At 37.8% G+C, this 12687-nt stretch overlaps 1 protein-coding gene across 3 annotated transcripts in view; it reads right to left on the bottom strand.

Annotated features, from left to right (window-relative positions):
• The window catches only part of LOC115211577 (cell division cycle and apoptosis regulator protein 1), a 137889-nt gene that overhangs the window by 101771 nt on the left and 23431 nt on the right, over positions 1-12687 (bottom strand). The window lies entirely within an intron of this gene.

Raw genomic sequence — 12687 nt, 5'->3', positions numbered from 1 at the left:
ATCTTCTAAATGTTTTCAAGATCCATCTTGCTAGCTGTCTACTGGTTGTTACCAGTTTAGATGCATTGTTACTGTTATAATTTGTTATAAGTTTTACACAGAATCTAACACTGTGAATACATGTTAAGAAAGGAAAAAAATATTAATCATTTATGAACCACAACAATCATTAGGACTGGAGCTTAACTATATTATATAACTTCTAAACTGTTGTGTAAAGGAGACCTTTTTCCCAAATATGATGCTATTCTTTTGTAAATAACTTCCTCAAGGCGCAGGAGTGGCTGTGTGGTAAGTAGCTTGCTAACCAACCACATGGTTCTGGGTTCAGTCCCACTGCGTGGCAACTTGGGCAAGTGTCTTCTGCTATAGCCCCGGGCCGACCAATGCCTTGTGAGTGGATTTGGTAGACAGAAACTGAAAGAAACCTGTCGTATATATGTGTATATGTATGTGTGTGTGTGCTTGTGTGTCTGTGTTTGTCCCCCTAGCATTGCTTGACAGCTGATGCTGGTGTGTTTACGTCCCCGTCACTTAGCGGTTCGGCAAAAAGAGACCGATAGAATAAGTACTGGGCTTACAAAGAATAAGTCCCGGGGTCGAGTTGCTCGATTTAAGGTGGTGCTCCAGCATGGCCGCAGTCAAATGACTGAAACAAGTAAAAGAGTAAGAGAGTAATAAGGTTTGGGACTCCAATAACTAAACGAACTGAGGTATGTAGAATTAGCTGTTGTATTCAGAGAAACAATGAAATAACTGCAGTGGGTTTAAATTTAGTAACTACAAGTTTTGTAGTTCAATACTTTATCCACTTAACCGTTTTGTCTCAACAAAATACAGAAATGCTACACTAACTATTATGAAGTTATGGAAACAATCATTATTTCTATTTTTATTACTACTGGATTTTAAGTGCAGTAGGTTGGCAGAATCATTAGTGTATCAGGCAAAATATTTTTCATATTTGTTTCAACTCTTTTTATTCAGAGTTCAAATTTCACCAAGGTTAACTTTGCCTTTCAGCTTTCCAGGGTTGATAAAATAAAGCACCAGTCAAGGACTGGGATTGATTTAATTGACTAACCCCCAACTCAAACAAATATCTAGTCTTGTACTGATGTCAGAAACAATTCCAGTTCTTTACTTACTGAGTTCAAATCTGCCAGGGTCAACTTTGCTTTTCATCTTTTCAAGGTCAATAAAATAAAGTACCAGTGAAGTAATGGAGTTGATTTAGTCAACTAACCACTGCCCTTCAAATACCAGTATTAAGGAAGGATAGGAAAATACTAAATTTATAAGCCCTAAAATTCACTCCATAATTGTCCATGGGCATATGGCAGTGGTTAAGAGCATGGGCTACTAATCCCAAGATTCTGTGTTTGATTCCAGGTAGTGACCTGAATAATAATAATTTTTTTTTTTTTTTTAATACCTTAGGAATGAGAACCCAAGTTTGAAATTTCCCCAAGACACCTGAAGAAGGCTGGTGGGTATATCAGCTGAAACGTGTTAACAACAAAGATGAGGACAAATATCCGTCAAATGTAAATAACATAGCATTTATTTTGGTTAAAACTTTTTTTCAGCAATGGGTGACAAAATTCGAAGACATTTTGGGTACACGGAATCTTGGGATTAGTAGCCTACGCTCTTAACTATTGCGCCATATGCCCATGGGCAATTATGGGGTGAATCTTAGGGCTTATAAACCTAATTCAATACAAAATGTCAACCTACGTCAATCAGACACTCCCAAACAAAAGCTTCGGTAGTTGCATAGAAAACATACATACAAAAAATAATATAAAAGAAGTACTAAAACTTTGAAAGAAAATAACTCTATATTTGATATTTCTAATATGAATGAGAGCAGATTTTAACAACTCACTTGATAACAACAAGACAGCTTTACATACACTCTGGCAAATGTCACACCCAATAAAGTAGACATAGACAAAGCCCAGTTACAGAAACAAGTTTAGTAGGAACTGCCTTTAAGAGCAAGAAAGAACAAAGCTGACATACTACCTTACAAAAACTGTTGGGGAAGAGAGGAAGGGACTAGCAAGTCTTAACAATTCAAGATAATAGAATCAAGCTGGAGCTGTGCTTTGTTGTGGGCACAGAAACACAAGAAATGACGCTGGCTGTGTTGGACAGAAAACCCAGCTGTGACACTCAAGGGCTTTCTGCTTTAAAGGGTAGACAAAAACCAAGAAAAAAAATGAATGACCCACAATAACAAGTTCCAGAGGCTGCAGTCCTAACTGCACTGCTGATAACACCAGTGGCCTCAGCTTCAAGAATGTCTGGAAGACTTACTGTATCTTAGGCAGAAGCTATGGAAATGACAGAAGAGACTAATCTGCCTTCAGTCGCACAAGTGGATGATACACTCACCACCCAGTAGTACCATCCTATCAGCTTATAAGAATAAGGGCCAACTGAAGGCTGACAGGAACTGGTAGACTGTTACAAAAAAGAAAAAGGGATTTTTGCTCAGAAGTTGTGGAAATTTTTACGATGATTCCTCTAAATAAAATGCTTAAGTATTTTTTTTTTCTTAACTTTCCATGATACTGGAATTCAATTTATTGAGTGTTCTATCTTCACTCCAAAAATTGATTATGCTGATATTAGACCTCAACTTGATATGGAAAACATCTAATATCAATGTAATCAATGTCAATCAACAGTAGAAACCATTTTAATTTTGCTTTCTTTCTAATGCCTTTTTTTCTTTTCTTTTTTAACTTTTTAGCATTCAGATTATTCTGTCAAATGTAACATATTTATTCACATTGTTTTGATTTAATCATGCCATATCTTGTAGCTTTGAGATTTCAATGATGTGATTGTTTATACTTTCAATGACATCGTTAGACAGGCGTGAAAGGTTAGATGTGACTAGTTTTAACATAGAAGAGGTAGAATATTTTGGGCCAGAGATGGCCAGTTTAAATGCTAAAGGGTAATCTTATAAGTCAGGAGGGATGCCATTGTCTATTACCTTTTGCAGGGTAATGGAAACTTGTGGAGAAAAAGGTATCCTCAAACTGGAGATCTGGCCCAGATGCTTGCAACAGAGAGGACTCAGCTAAAGACAGCCATGATGCTAGGGAGAAGTGTCAAACTAAGTGATGGATTAATTCTACATTTAAGACAGCCATACTTCAACAATCACCCTCATTTGGTACATTATCAACCCTTGGAAGATGAAAGACAAAGTTGATCTCAGTGGGATTTGAACTCAAAACATATAATAGTCAAAACAAATATCACAAAGCATTCTATTGACTCATCACATCATGTTCATGTTGACCTATAAATCTTTGGGTTTTTTTCCTGTTTACATAAGGGAATTCATCACTAGGAAATATAATAAACTGAAAAACAAGAAAAAAACATCTTCTGTATATATATATGTTTTGCCACCCCCAAAGGAAATAACCACAAAAATGTGTGAAAGTGGGTGTAAATGGGAAATGTATCGTGGCCACCATGATGTATGGAGTATTAAATTATCAATGAACCGAGACTGTGACCTCATTTTGATTCCCCACTTAGAAGTTTCCTTAATAATGGTGTTGTCCTAGGGGAATATCTCAACATTTAATTTCCTCTATCCTTCTTGCTTGTACTTAAAAAAAAAGTGCATATGTTAACTTGAGAATGGGATCTATCTATATATAATACTAGCAGTATTGCCTGGCGTTGCTCGGGTTTGTAAGGGAAATAACTATATAAGCATTTTTAGAGAGTTATAGCCAAAAAATAGCAAAAAAATGCATTAAAAATGGGGAAAAAATGATGGTAAATTTTTTTTTTAAATCGTTGACTCATTGTAGACATTTTTAGAGAGTTACTTCCCTTATATAATAGCGGAAAAAATGATGGTAAATTTTTTTTTAAATCGTAGACTTATCGTAGACGCGCGCTAATACCCAGAAGGGCTCGATATGAATCACGACTATAAGATACCCGGTTTTGGTTAAACTGCACTGCAAAATGTGGGAGTAGTTAGGAATCTAAATCGTAGGAGACAGACACACAACTTCACTTTTATATATAAAGATATACACAAGTGTGTGTGTGTGGTACACATAAGAGTGTAGTAAAGTGTGTGCTCTTATGTGTGCATGGGGGAAGAGATGAATGAAATAAAACAGTAAGAAGGTAGTAAAAAAATTGGGGGTAGTTAACACAGCAAATTAAGGCCACATGTATTTCCAGTTAATTTTTTTTCCATCTTTAACCTAAAAAAATTTTGTTTAATTCATTTCTGGAATCACTTAACACAAAAACAAATTAGGACAGAAAATTAAACCCTCTGTGAAAGCTAAAATTACAAATATCCCCTTTAAAAAAACAACCAATAGCGAAATTATTATGGCAGTTGATAGGGGCAGACTCATAAGTGTCAAAAAAAACAAAAACAAAAAAAAAGATGTCTTGCAGCATTTCGTTTGGCTCTTTACATTCTGAGTTCAAATCCTGCAGAAGTCAACTTTGCCTAACTAACCATCTCTCCTAAAAATTGCAGAGCATAATTATTCAGTCAAGTTCTGGAAGTGATGTAAGCAACTGTTCCTTCTTTTATGTCTGAGACCCGCTTCAGTCACGACACAGACAATGGGATTGCACCAAGAAAGTTACCCTCCCAGGCACAAGTCTGGGCAAGGTCGCCCATGCAAACCGGCCTCCCCTCTCCACACCACCAGTGTTATCCAAGGAAAAGGCAACAGCCGATACAGCTTGGCACCAGTGACATCGCAACTCATTTCTACAGCTGAGTGAACTGGAGCAACGTGAAATAAAGTGTCTTGCTCAAGAACACAACATGCAGCCCGGTTCGGGATTCGAGCTCACAACCTCACAATCGTAAGCTTGATGCTCTAACCACTGAGCCATGCACCTTCTCTTACGTAAGAAATTATAATTATTCCTCAGTCACAATTCTGTGGGCCTTGGAGATGCGCACCATTTTGTTTCAGTGTATATTTTTTAGTGTATTAACCCTTTAGCATTCAAACCGGCCATATCTGGCCAGAATATTTAACCCGTTTTATATTGAAACTGACCAGATCTCACCTCTCACCTCAGCCCCACCATGTCATTCTAAAACTAAAAAATCACATCACTGAAATCTCTAAACTACAAGATAATGCATGATTAATTCAAACCATTTTAAATAAACAAACATCACATTTGACACAATAATCTGAACACTAAAGGGTTAACAGTACTTGACACAATGTGTGTGGTGCCTAGAAGTACTACTTTCAGCATGTTGTGCATATTTGTAAATACTGCAGTTTTGGCTGTGTCTGCATGATATTTTTATCATTTCCAATGCACTTAATAGTACAGAGATTGTGCTTCTTTTTATTAAGTTTTCAGCAGTTTTATGCAGGTCCCTAGTTCACCACCCAGTCACTTCCATGCTATTTTCTGGGAAAAGGGACCGGAGTTTGAATACTCCATCAGTTTCTCTTTGTTGTGGAGTATGGTTCATCGTTTCTGGTATTATTTTAGTATTTTGTCTGTTGTGTGCAGCATGCACAGTATTGGTCATGATATTTTCTAAGGCAGTGCTTGTGTTTTGCATGAGCCATGAGGCTGGTGTTACTATTTGTTTTAGTGTCAGATTTTAGTATAAATTATATGCTGTGTAGCATTAATGAGCTGCAGATGTGAAAAATGTGAGTTGTTGGTGTTACAGTGTTAGGTGTCAACTTTACAAGAGTATGTGTTGTGTTATTTTATTGGATGGTGATTATCTAGGGAACATGTTGTGAGCAATAAGTGTACTGTTTAAGTGGTGCTATTGTTTTTAAAGTGTTTCATGTAGGATGTCTTTTGTCATTGGTAGAGCCACTTTTGAGAGGATGTGTAATGCTGCAAGCCCCACCAAGGTTTGTACGGTATTGGACTTAGCTCTGTTGATCTCTGGGCAAAGCAGTTAATTCTGTAGTTGGAAATTATTATTGGTACTGTCTTTACTTTAATGCCTCACATCTTGTTTATTTAAATTTCAAAATCTTATTCTGATTTCTCCTCTTCTTTTCAGAAGGGAGTCAAGATGTCTATCAATATGTTGTTAATTTTGTTCCAGTTTTTTTTATTTGGACATATTATAATAGTTCTTACTATCATCTTGTGAAGGCAGTGAAATAAAAGAAGTGGAAGAGGGTGAAGCTAAATGAATTACATTTAGTTTTGTCTGTAGAATTCTTTTATCTCAAATCCTACTCTACTTTCAGCCATCGGGGGATGTTGATAAAACAGCACCAATGATGCATTGTACGCAATTCAATCAACTTTACCCTTATCATAACAGACCTTAAGACTCATCCAAATGGACATATGTCTCATGTGTTTGGTTAATGTAGCATGTTTATTAAATGGTGTAAGGTGGGAAAATCTCTAGGTCAATGGTCAATTCACCTTTTGGTAAAAAGTGGTATACCCCCAAGGAAGAAATTGAAGCTAACAATTATCCAAAAAATACCTATCAATATTAGATCGACCACAGACAAAGCATAGCACAGTGCTAGTGACATAACATGAAAAATGTATCCAGTAGTCTTATGGCTTGACTGCCTTCAGCTTTCACTCATGTAATTATTATTAATGGATTGACAGAATCATTACCACAGCAGACAAAATGCCTTATGGTATTTTGCTTTGGCTCTTTATGGTCTGAGTACAAGTACTCTTCATCTCTCAAGTCAGGGTCAACTTGGTCTTTCATTCTTTCAGGGTTGATAAAATAAAGTTTCAGTCAAGTATTGGGGTCTATATAATCAACTATTCCTACTCCTTAACTCTTTAGCATTCAGGTTACTCTGTCTATTGTAATACTTATTCATGGTGGCACGTAAAAAGCACCATCAGACCATGGCCGTTGCCAGCTCTGTCTGGTCTCCATGCCGGTGGCATGTAAAAAGCACCATCCGATCGTGGCCGTTTGCCAGCCCCGTCTGGCACCTGTGCCGGTGGCACGTAAAAAGCACCCACTACACTCACGGAGTGGTTGGCGTTAGGAAGGGCAGCCAGCTGTAGAAACATTGCCAGATCAGACTGGGCCTGGTGCAGCCTTCTTTGGCTTCCCAGACCCCAGTTGAACTGTCCAACACATGCTAGCATGGAAAGCGGATGTTAAACGATGATGATGATATTGTTTTGAATTAATCAAGCATTATCTCATAACTCTGAGATTTCAATGATGTGATTATTTATGAAATTGTTGGGTAAGTGAGAAAGGCCTGATCTGGTCAGTTTGAACATAAAACAAGTGGAACATTTTGGGTTGGATAAGGTCAGTTTAAACACTAAAGGGTTACACTTCTGATCTTGCGATTAATTTAAAACCAAACATTGATATTGTTGTTACTGTTATTATTATGATTACTATTGTTATAGAAACAGGCATAGCTCTGTGATTAAGAAACTCATTTTCCAAACACATGGTTTGGGTTCAATCCCACTGTGTGGCACTTTGTGTGTGGATTTGGTAGACAGAAACTTTAAAAAAACTTATTGTATGCATACATACATTTATACACATGAATATGTATGTGTGTCCTTGTTAGTATCTCCTTGTTTTAATACTGCATGATAGTTGTAAATGAGTGTCACTCCCGTTCAAGTGGTATTATCAGTTTCCAATCTTCAGTGGAAACATGTCCAGCCATGGGGTAACATTACCTTGCTTGGAAATGGGTGGGAATTGGTTACAAGAAGGGCATCTGGCTGTAGAAAATTTTACCTTAAACTCTGCCAGATCCATGTAAGCAAGAAAAAGTTAATTTGAAAAGAATAACGATGTTATCATGCAAGAGTAACTTGACAGGTGTAAATTGACAGTGAATTAATTTTCTGACCCATTTATGATTTTAGGTCATAGTCACTACATTTCACTGACACATTTGTATTAACATATTTGTAAGTTCAAATCTACTGCAAATGTTTTGTGTCTTCAAGGTTTCAGAGACATTTACAATATTTTCATATTACTAGCAACTCAGAGAGACTAAGTTCACATACATGTATTCCAAACGATCTCTGGGCAAAGCAGTTAATTCTGTAGTTGGAAATATGTCCCAGATCTATTAGTTATTGAGAGATGAATAGGTAACAACAACAGTCACTGTGCCCACCTCTCCAGAATAAGTTGTTTGGAAGAAAACTATGAGACCAGCATCATTATACAACTGGTACCTATTTTATCAATTATAGAGGGTCTTGAATTAAGAAGTTAAGACAATGGAGAGCTTAGATATGAGAATAAGATTAGGTCGGGCAAAGTTCAGAGAGCTCCTATCCCTGCTGGCAACAAATGGTCTCTCTCTCAGAATGAAAGGCAGATTGTTTGATGCCTGTGTGTGAACAGGCTATGCTGCATGGCAGTGAAATATGGGCTTTAACAGCTGAGGACATGCGTAAGCTTGAAAGAAATGAAGCCAGTATGCTTTGTTGGATGTGCAATGTCAGTGTACATGTTCGACAGAGTGTAAGCATCTTGAGAGAAAAGTTAGGCATAAGAGGAATCAGATGTAGTGTGCAAGAGAGATGACTGCAATGGTATGGTCATGTGATGTGTATGGATGAGGACAGCTGTGGAGGGAACCTGTGGTAGAAGTAGACCCAGGAAGACATGGGATGAAGTGGTGAAGCATGATCTTTGAACTTTGAACCTCACAGAGGCAATGACTAGTGATTGAGACCTTTGGCGATGTGCTCTGCTTAAGAGGACCCATCAAGCCAGGTGCACCTGTGCTGGTGGAACATAAGAAAATCCACCTTGAAAGTTGGGCCTCATGGAGGCAAAATGGCTGAGTGTATTTCAAAGTGTTGGGCCTCATGGAGGCATAGTGGTCATGTTCCTTTCGAGCATTGGGCCTAATGGAGGCAAGTGGTTGAGTTCCTTTTAAGCATTGGGCCTCATGGAGGCATAGTGGCTGAGCTCCTTTTGAGTGTTGGGCCTCACGGAGGCAATGACCAAGAGCTTTGGCATTATGTCATGCTTGAGAAAAAGACCCATCAAGCCAAGCAAAATTGCAATCATGGCAGATACCAGTGTTACACAAAAGGCACCCATGCTGGTGGCATGTAAAAACACCCATTACACTCTTGGAGTGGTTGGCATTAGGAAGGGCATCCAGTGATAGAAAACTATGTCAAATCAAACTGGAGTTTGGCACAGCCTTCCAGCCCAGTCAAACCATCCAACCCATACCAGCATGGACAATAGACATTAAATCATGATGATGATGAAATTAAATATTCCTTATGGGATACAATGAAGTGGATACAGAAATAGAAAAGATTCAGAGGAGCTATTGCTGTTAGCAGCAATAGAAGTAATATAGAAGAAAAAAAAACAATTTGTCAATGAGCCCAGAAAGATTAAGTACCTATTTGGAATAAAGGTTTGCCTATTAGACAGGTGACTTTTCTGGTTAAATTTCAGCAATTTAAATGGATGAATGATCCTAAGCCATAAAAATATATCTTGTAAAACAACTTATAGCAAAACTTTTAGCAAATGAAACACTTTAAATATTCTTTACAAAGATTAAACAATGAAATTTTTTTAATATTATTTACAAAGCAAATGTCAACAATTAAAATTTTATTTGTATTTTTGACAGTATTCACTTAAGAGGAATTCAGCTGGCACCAATTAGTGAATCAACATAATTCAACCATACCTGGTGATCACAAGTATCTGACATGAGATCATCAACCAGCTGAAATTCCATGCGAGGATTATCTATCAATTCAAGATCCAACCAGATCATGCTTATCCACATTTTCAGCTCTCTGGCTAACTGTTTATGCCATTCTGGGAGATGTTCTGACACAGCTACAACGACATTTGACACTGGAGTGCAGACCAAACCAACAACTCTTGTTCAAGAGAGTTGTTGAAGCTAGAAGCAATCTGATAGTGAGTTTGGCTCAAAATCCAAAAATATTTCGAGCTTGCCCAAGTTCATTGCTCTCATTTACCATTCCTCACAAAGAATGTAGGTGTACCGCAAGTGAAAAAAAAAGCTGCAGAGCACTGATCTAGATCAAAGCTAATGTTGAAGATATCAGAATACATCAAGATACAATTTCTACCTTAGTGATGTTGATTTTTAAACCACGTAACTTGCACACAATGAGGCATTCAACAGTTAATTGGATATGTAGTTATCATTAATTATCACTAAGTCATTAGCATAATCTAGATTTAAAAAATCGACAGTTTAAAGAAACTGGAGCACTTACAAACAAGTTAGATAATTACAACATTTGTCAATTATAATACTCATTGTATTATATATTTATATATTTAACATCTGTTTTCTATAATGGGATAGGCTGGATGCTGGAGTATATCATATATATATATATATATATAACTGGAAAGTTCTGGCTTTAAGAGTATCAAGAAAGGCCTGGTTGGTAGCCCAACCTTCTGATTTCTTTTATAGGGCTTAGAAAAACTGAAGGACCACTGCAATAATTGTGTGAATCTGAGAGGGGAATGTGTTGACTAAAATCATAATTGACTGATCCTCTGTATTTTCTTTTACCCAAAGCCAGGGATTTTTCAGCACCTTGTGTGTGTGTGTGTGTGTATGTGCACGTAAAAGCACCCATTACACTCTGGTTGGCATTAGAAATGGCATCCAACCATGGAAACCATGCCAAATCAGGTTGGAGTCTGGTGCATCCCCTCAGCTTACCAATCCTGGTCAAACCGTCCAACCCATGCCAGGTTGGACAAAAGACGTTAAATGTTGCTGATGATGATAATATATATATATATATAAAGTAGTATTATTACTGTTATATACAGTAATAATGAGGTGGCCAGCAAGTTTCTACTTTTACAGCTATAAAATAAAGTAATAAAGTAATTTAAGAAAAGTCGGGTATAAATACCACTTGCTAAAAATCAAAGCGACAGCTTCAAAATACCACCATAAATATTACAATAAAAATACTCACGAGCAATGCAATGAATATTTTAAAAAATAGGCTTACCTCTGAATGGAATACAAAGGTAAGTAATACATATTTCAATACCAATTGATTTCACGCTTTGAATGATAAACATGCTTTGCAGTCTTCAGTTGAAAACAGCATTTAATTTCTATTTCTAAAATATTTACTATGTCATCTTGTGTGTGTTTCTAACTTTAAATGTCCTGCTCCGTTTAAAAGAAACTATGGTAAACAATAAAAATTTAAATAAAGTAAAGTAGAATCATTACTGTTATATACAGTAATAATGAGGTGGCTAGCAAGTTTCTACCTTTACAGGTATAATCATCATAATCATCATCATCGTTTAACGTCCGTTTTCCATGCTAGCACGGGTTGGATGGTTCAACTGGGGTCTGGGAAGCCAGGAGGCTGCACCAGGCTCCAGTCTAATCTGGCAGTATTTCTACAGCTGGATGCCCTTCCTAACGCCAACCACTCCACGAGTGTAGTGGGTTTTTATTTTACATGCCACCGGCACAGGTGCCAGGGTAGTCTGGCAGCAGCCACGATCGGTTGGTGCTTTTAACGTGCCACCGGCATGGAGGTCACGTACTGCGGGTGGATGAGGAGAGATGTGTGAAGAAGTGCCGCACCCAAACAATTGAAGGTATCAGGGGGGAGAGAGCATGACCTCAGAGCGTTGGGCCTCACTGAGGCAATGGTGAAGGACCAAGATCTCTGGAGATATGCTGTGACTGCAAAGAGCCGGGCTGCTTCCTGCACCAGTTCCGCATAGCCCCTGCCCATTCAAAGTACCTTGGATTTCATAACAACCCACTGTGCTTGAGGAGACCTATTGAGTCAAGTACATGAACATCGAAATAAATATCAATGGAAATAGTAGCCGTGATACCTGTGCCGGTGGCACATAAAAAGCACCATCCGAACGTGGCCGATGCCAGCACCAAGAAAAGTAGGGTATAAATACACCTTGCTAAAAATCAAAGCCACATCTTATAAAGATAAACATGAGTTGACTTAGTGAATATTTTAGAAATAGAAGTTAAATGCTGTTTTCAACTGAAGATTGCAAAGCATGTTTATCATGCAGAGCGAGAAATCAATTGGTGTTGAAATATGTATTACTTACCTTTGTATTCCATTCAGAGGTAAGCCTATTTTTTGAAATATTCATTGCATTGCTTGTGCGTATCTTTATCGTAATATTTATGGTGGTTTTTTTCAAGTTGTGGCTTTGACTTTTAGCAAGGGGTATTTATACCCTACTTTTCTTTTATATATATAGTGCCGGTGGCACGTAAAAAGCACCATCCAATCGTGGCCGTTTGCCAGCCTCGTCTGGCACCTGTGCAGGTGGCACGTAAAAAGCACCCACTACACTCACAGGGTGGTTGGCGTTAGGAAGGGCATCCAGCTGTAGAAACACTGCCAGATCAGACTGGGCCTGGCGCAGCCTTCTGGCTTCCCAGACCCCAGTTGAACCGTCCAACCCATGCTAGCATGGAAAACAGACGTTAAACAATGATGATGATATATATATATATACCCATCAAGCAATGTAAATCAAACCTGATCATTATGTTATAACTTTTCGAGATAACTGCAGCACCATCTTGCATCAAGCATATTTACTGATACAAACACCCAGTACTTATTCACAGAATAAGAACTATTCAA

This window comes from Octopus sinensis, linkage group LG5 (genome assembly GCF_006345805.1).
Source record: "Octopus sinensis linkage group LG5, ASM634580v1, whole genome shotgun sequence".
NCBI lineage: Eukaryota > Metazoa > Mollusca > Cephalopoda > Octopoda > Octopodidae > Octopus > Octopus sinensis.
The sequence above is the reverse complement of the archived record's forward strand: the minus strand, read 5'-3'. Positions and strand labels throughout refer to the sequence as shown.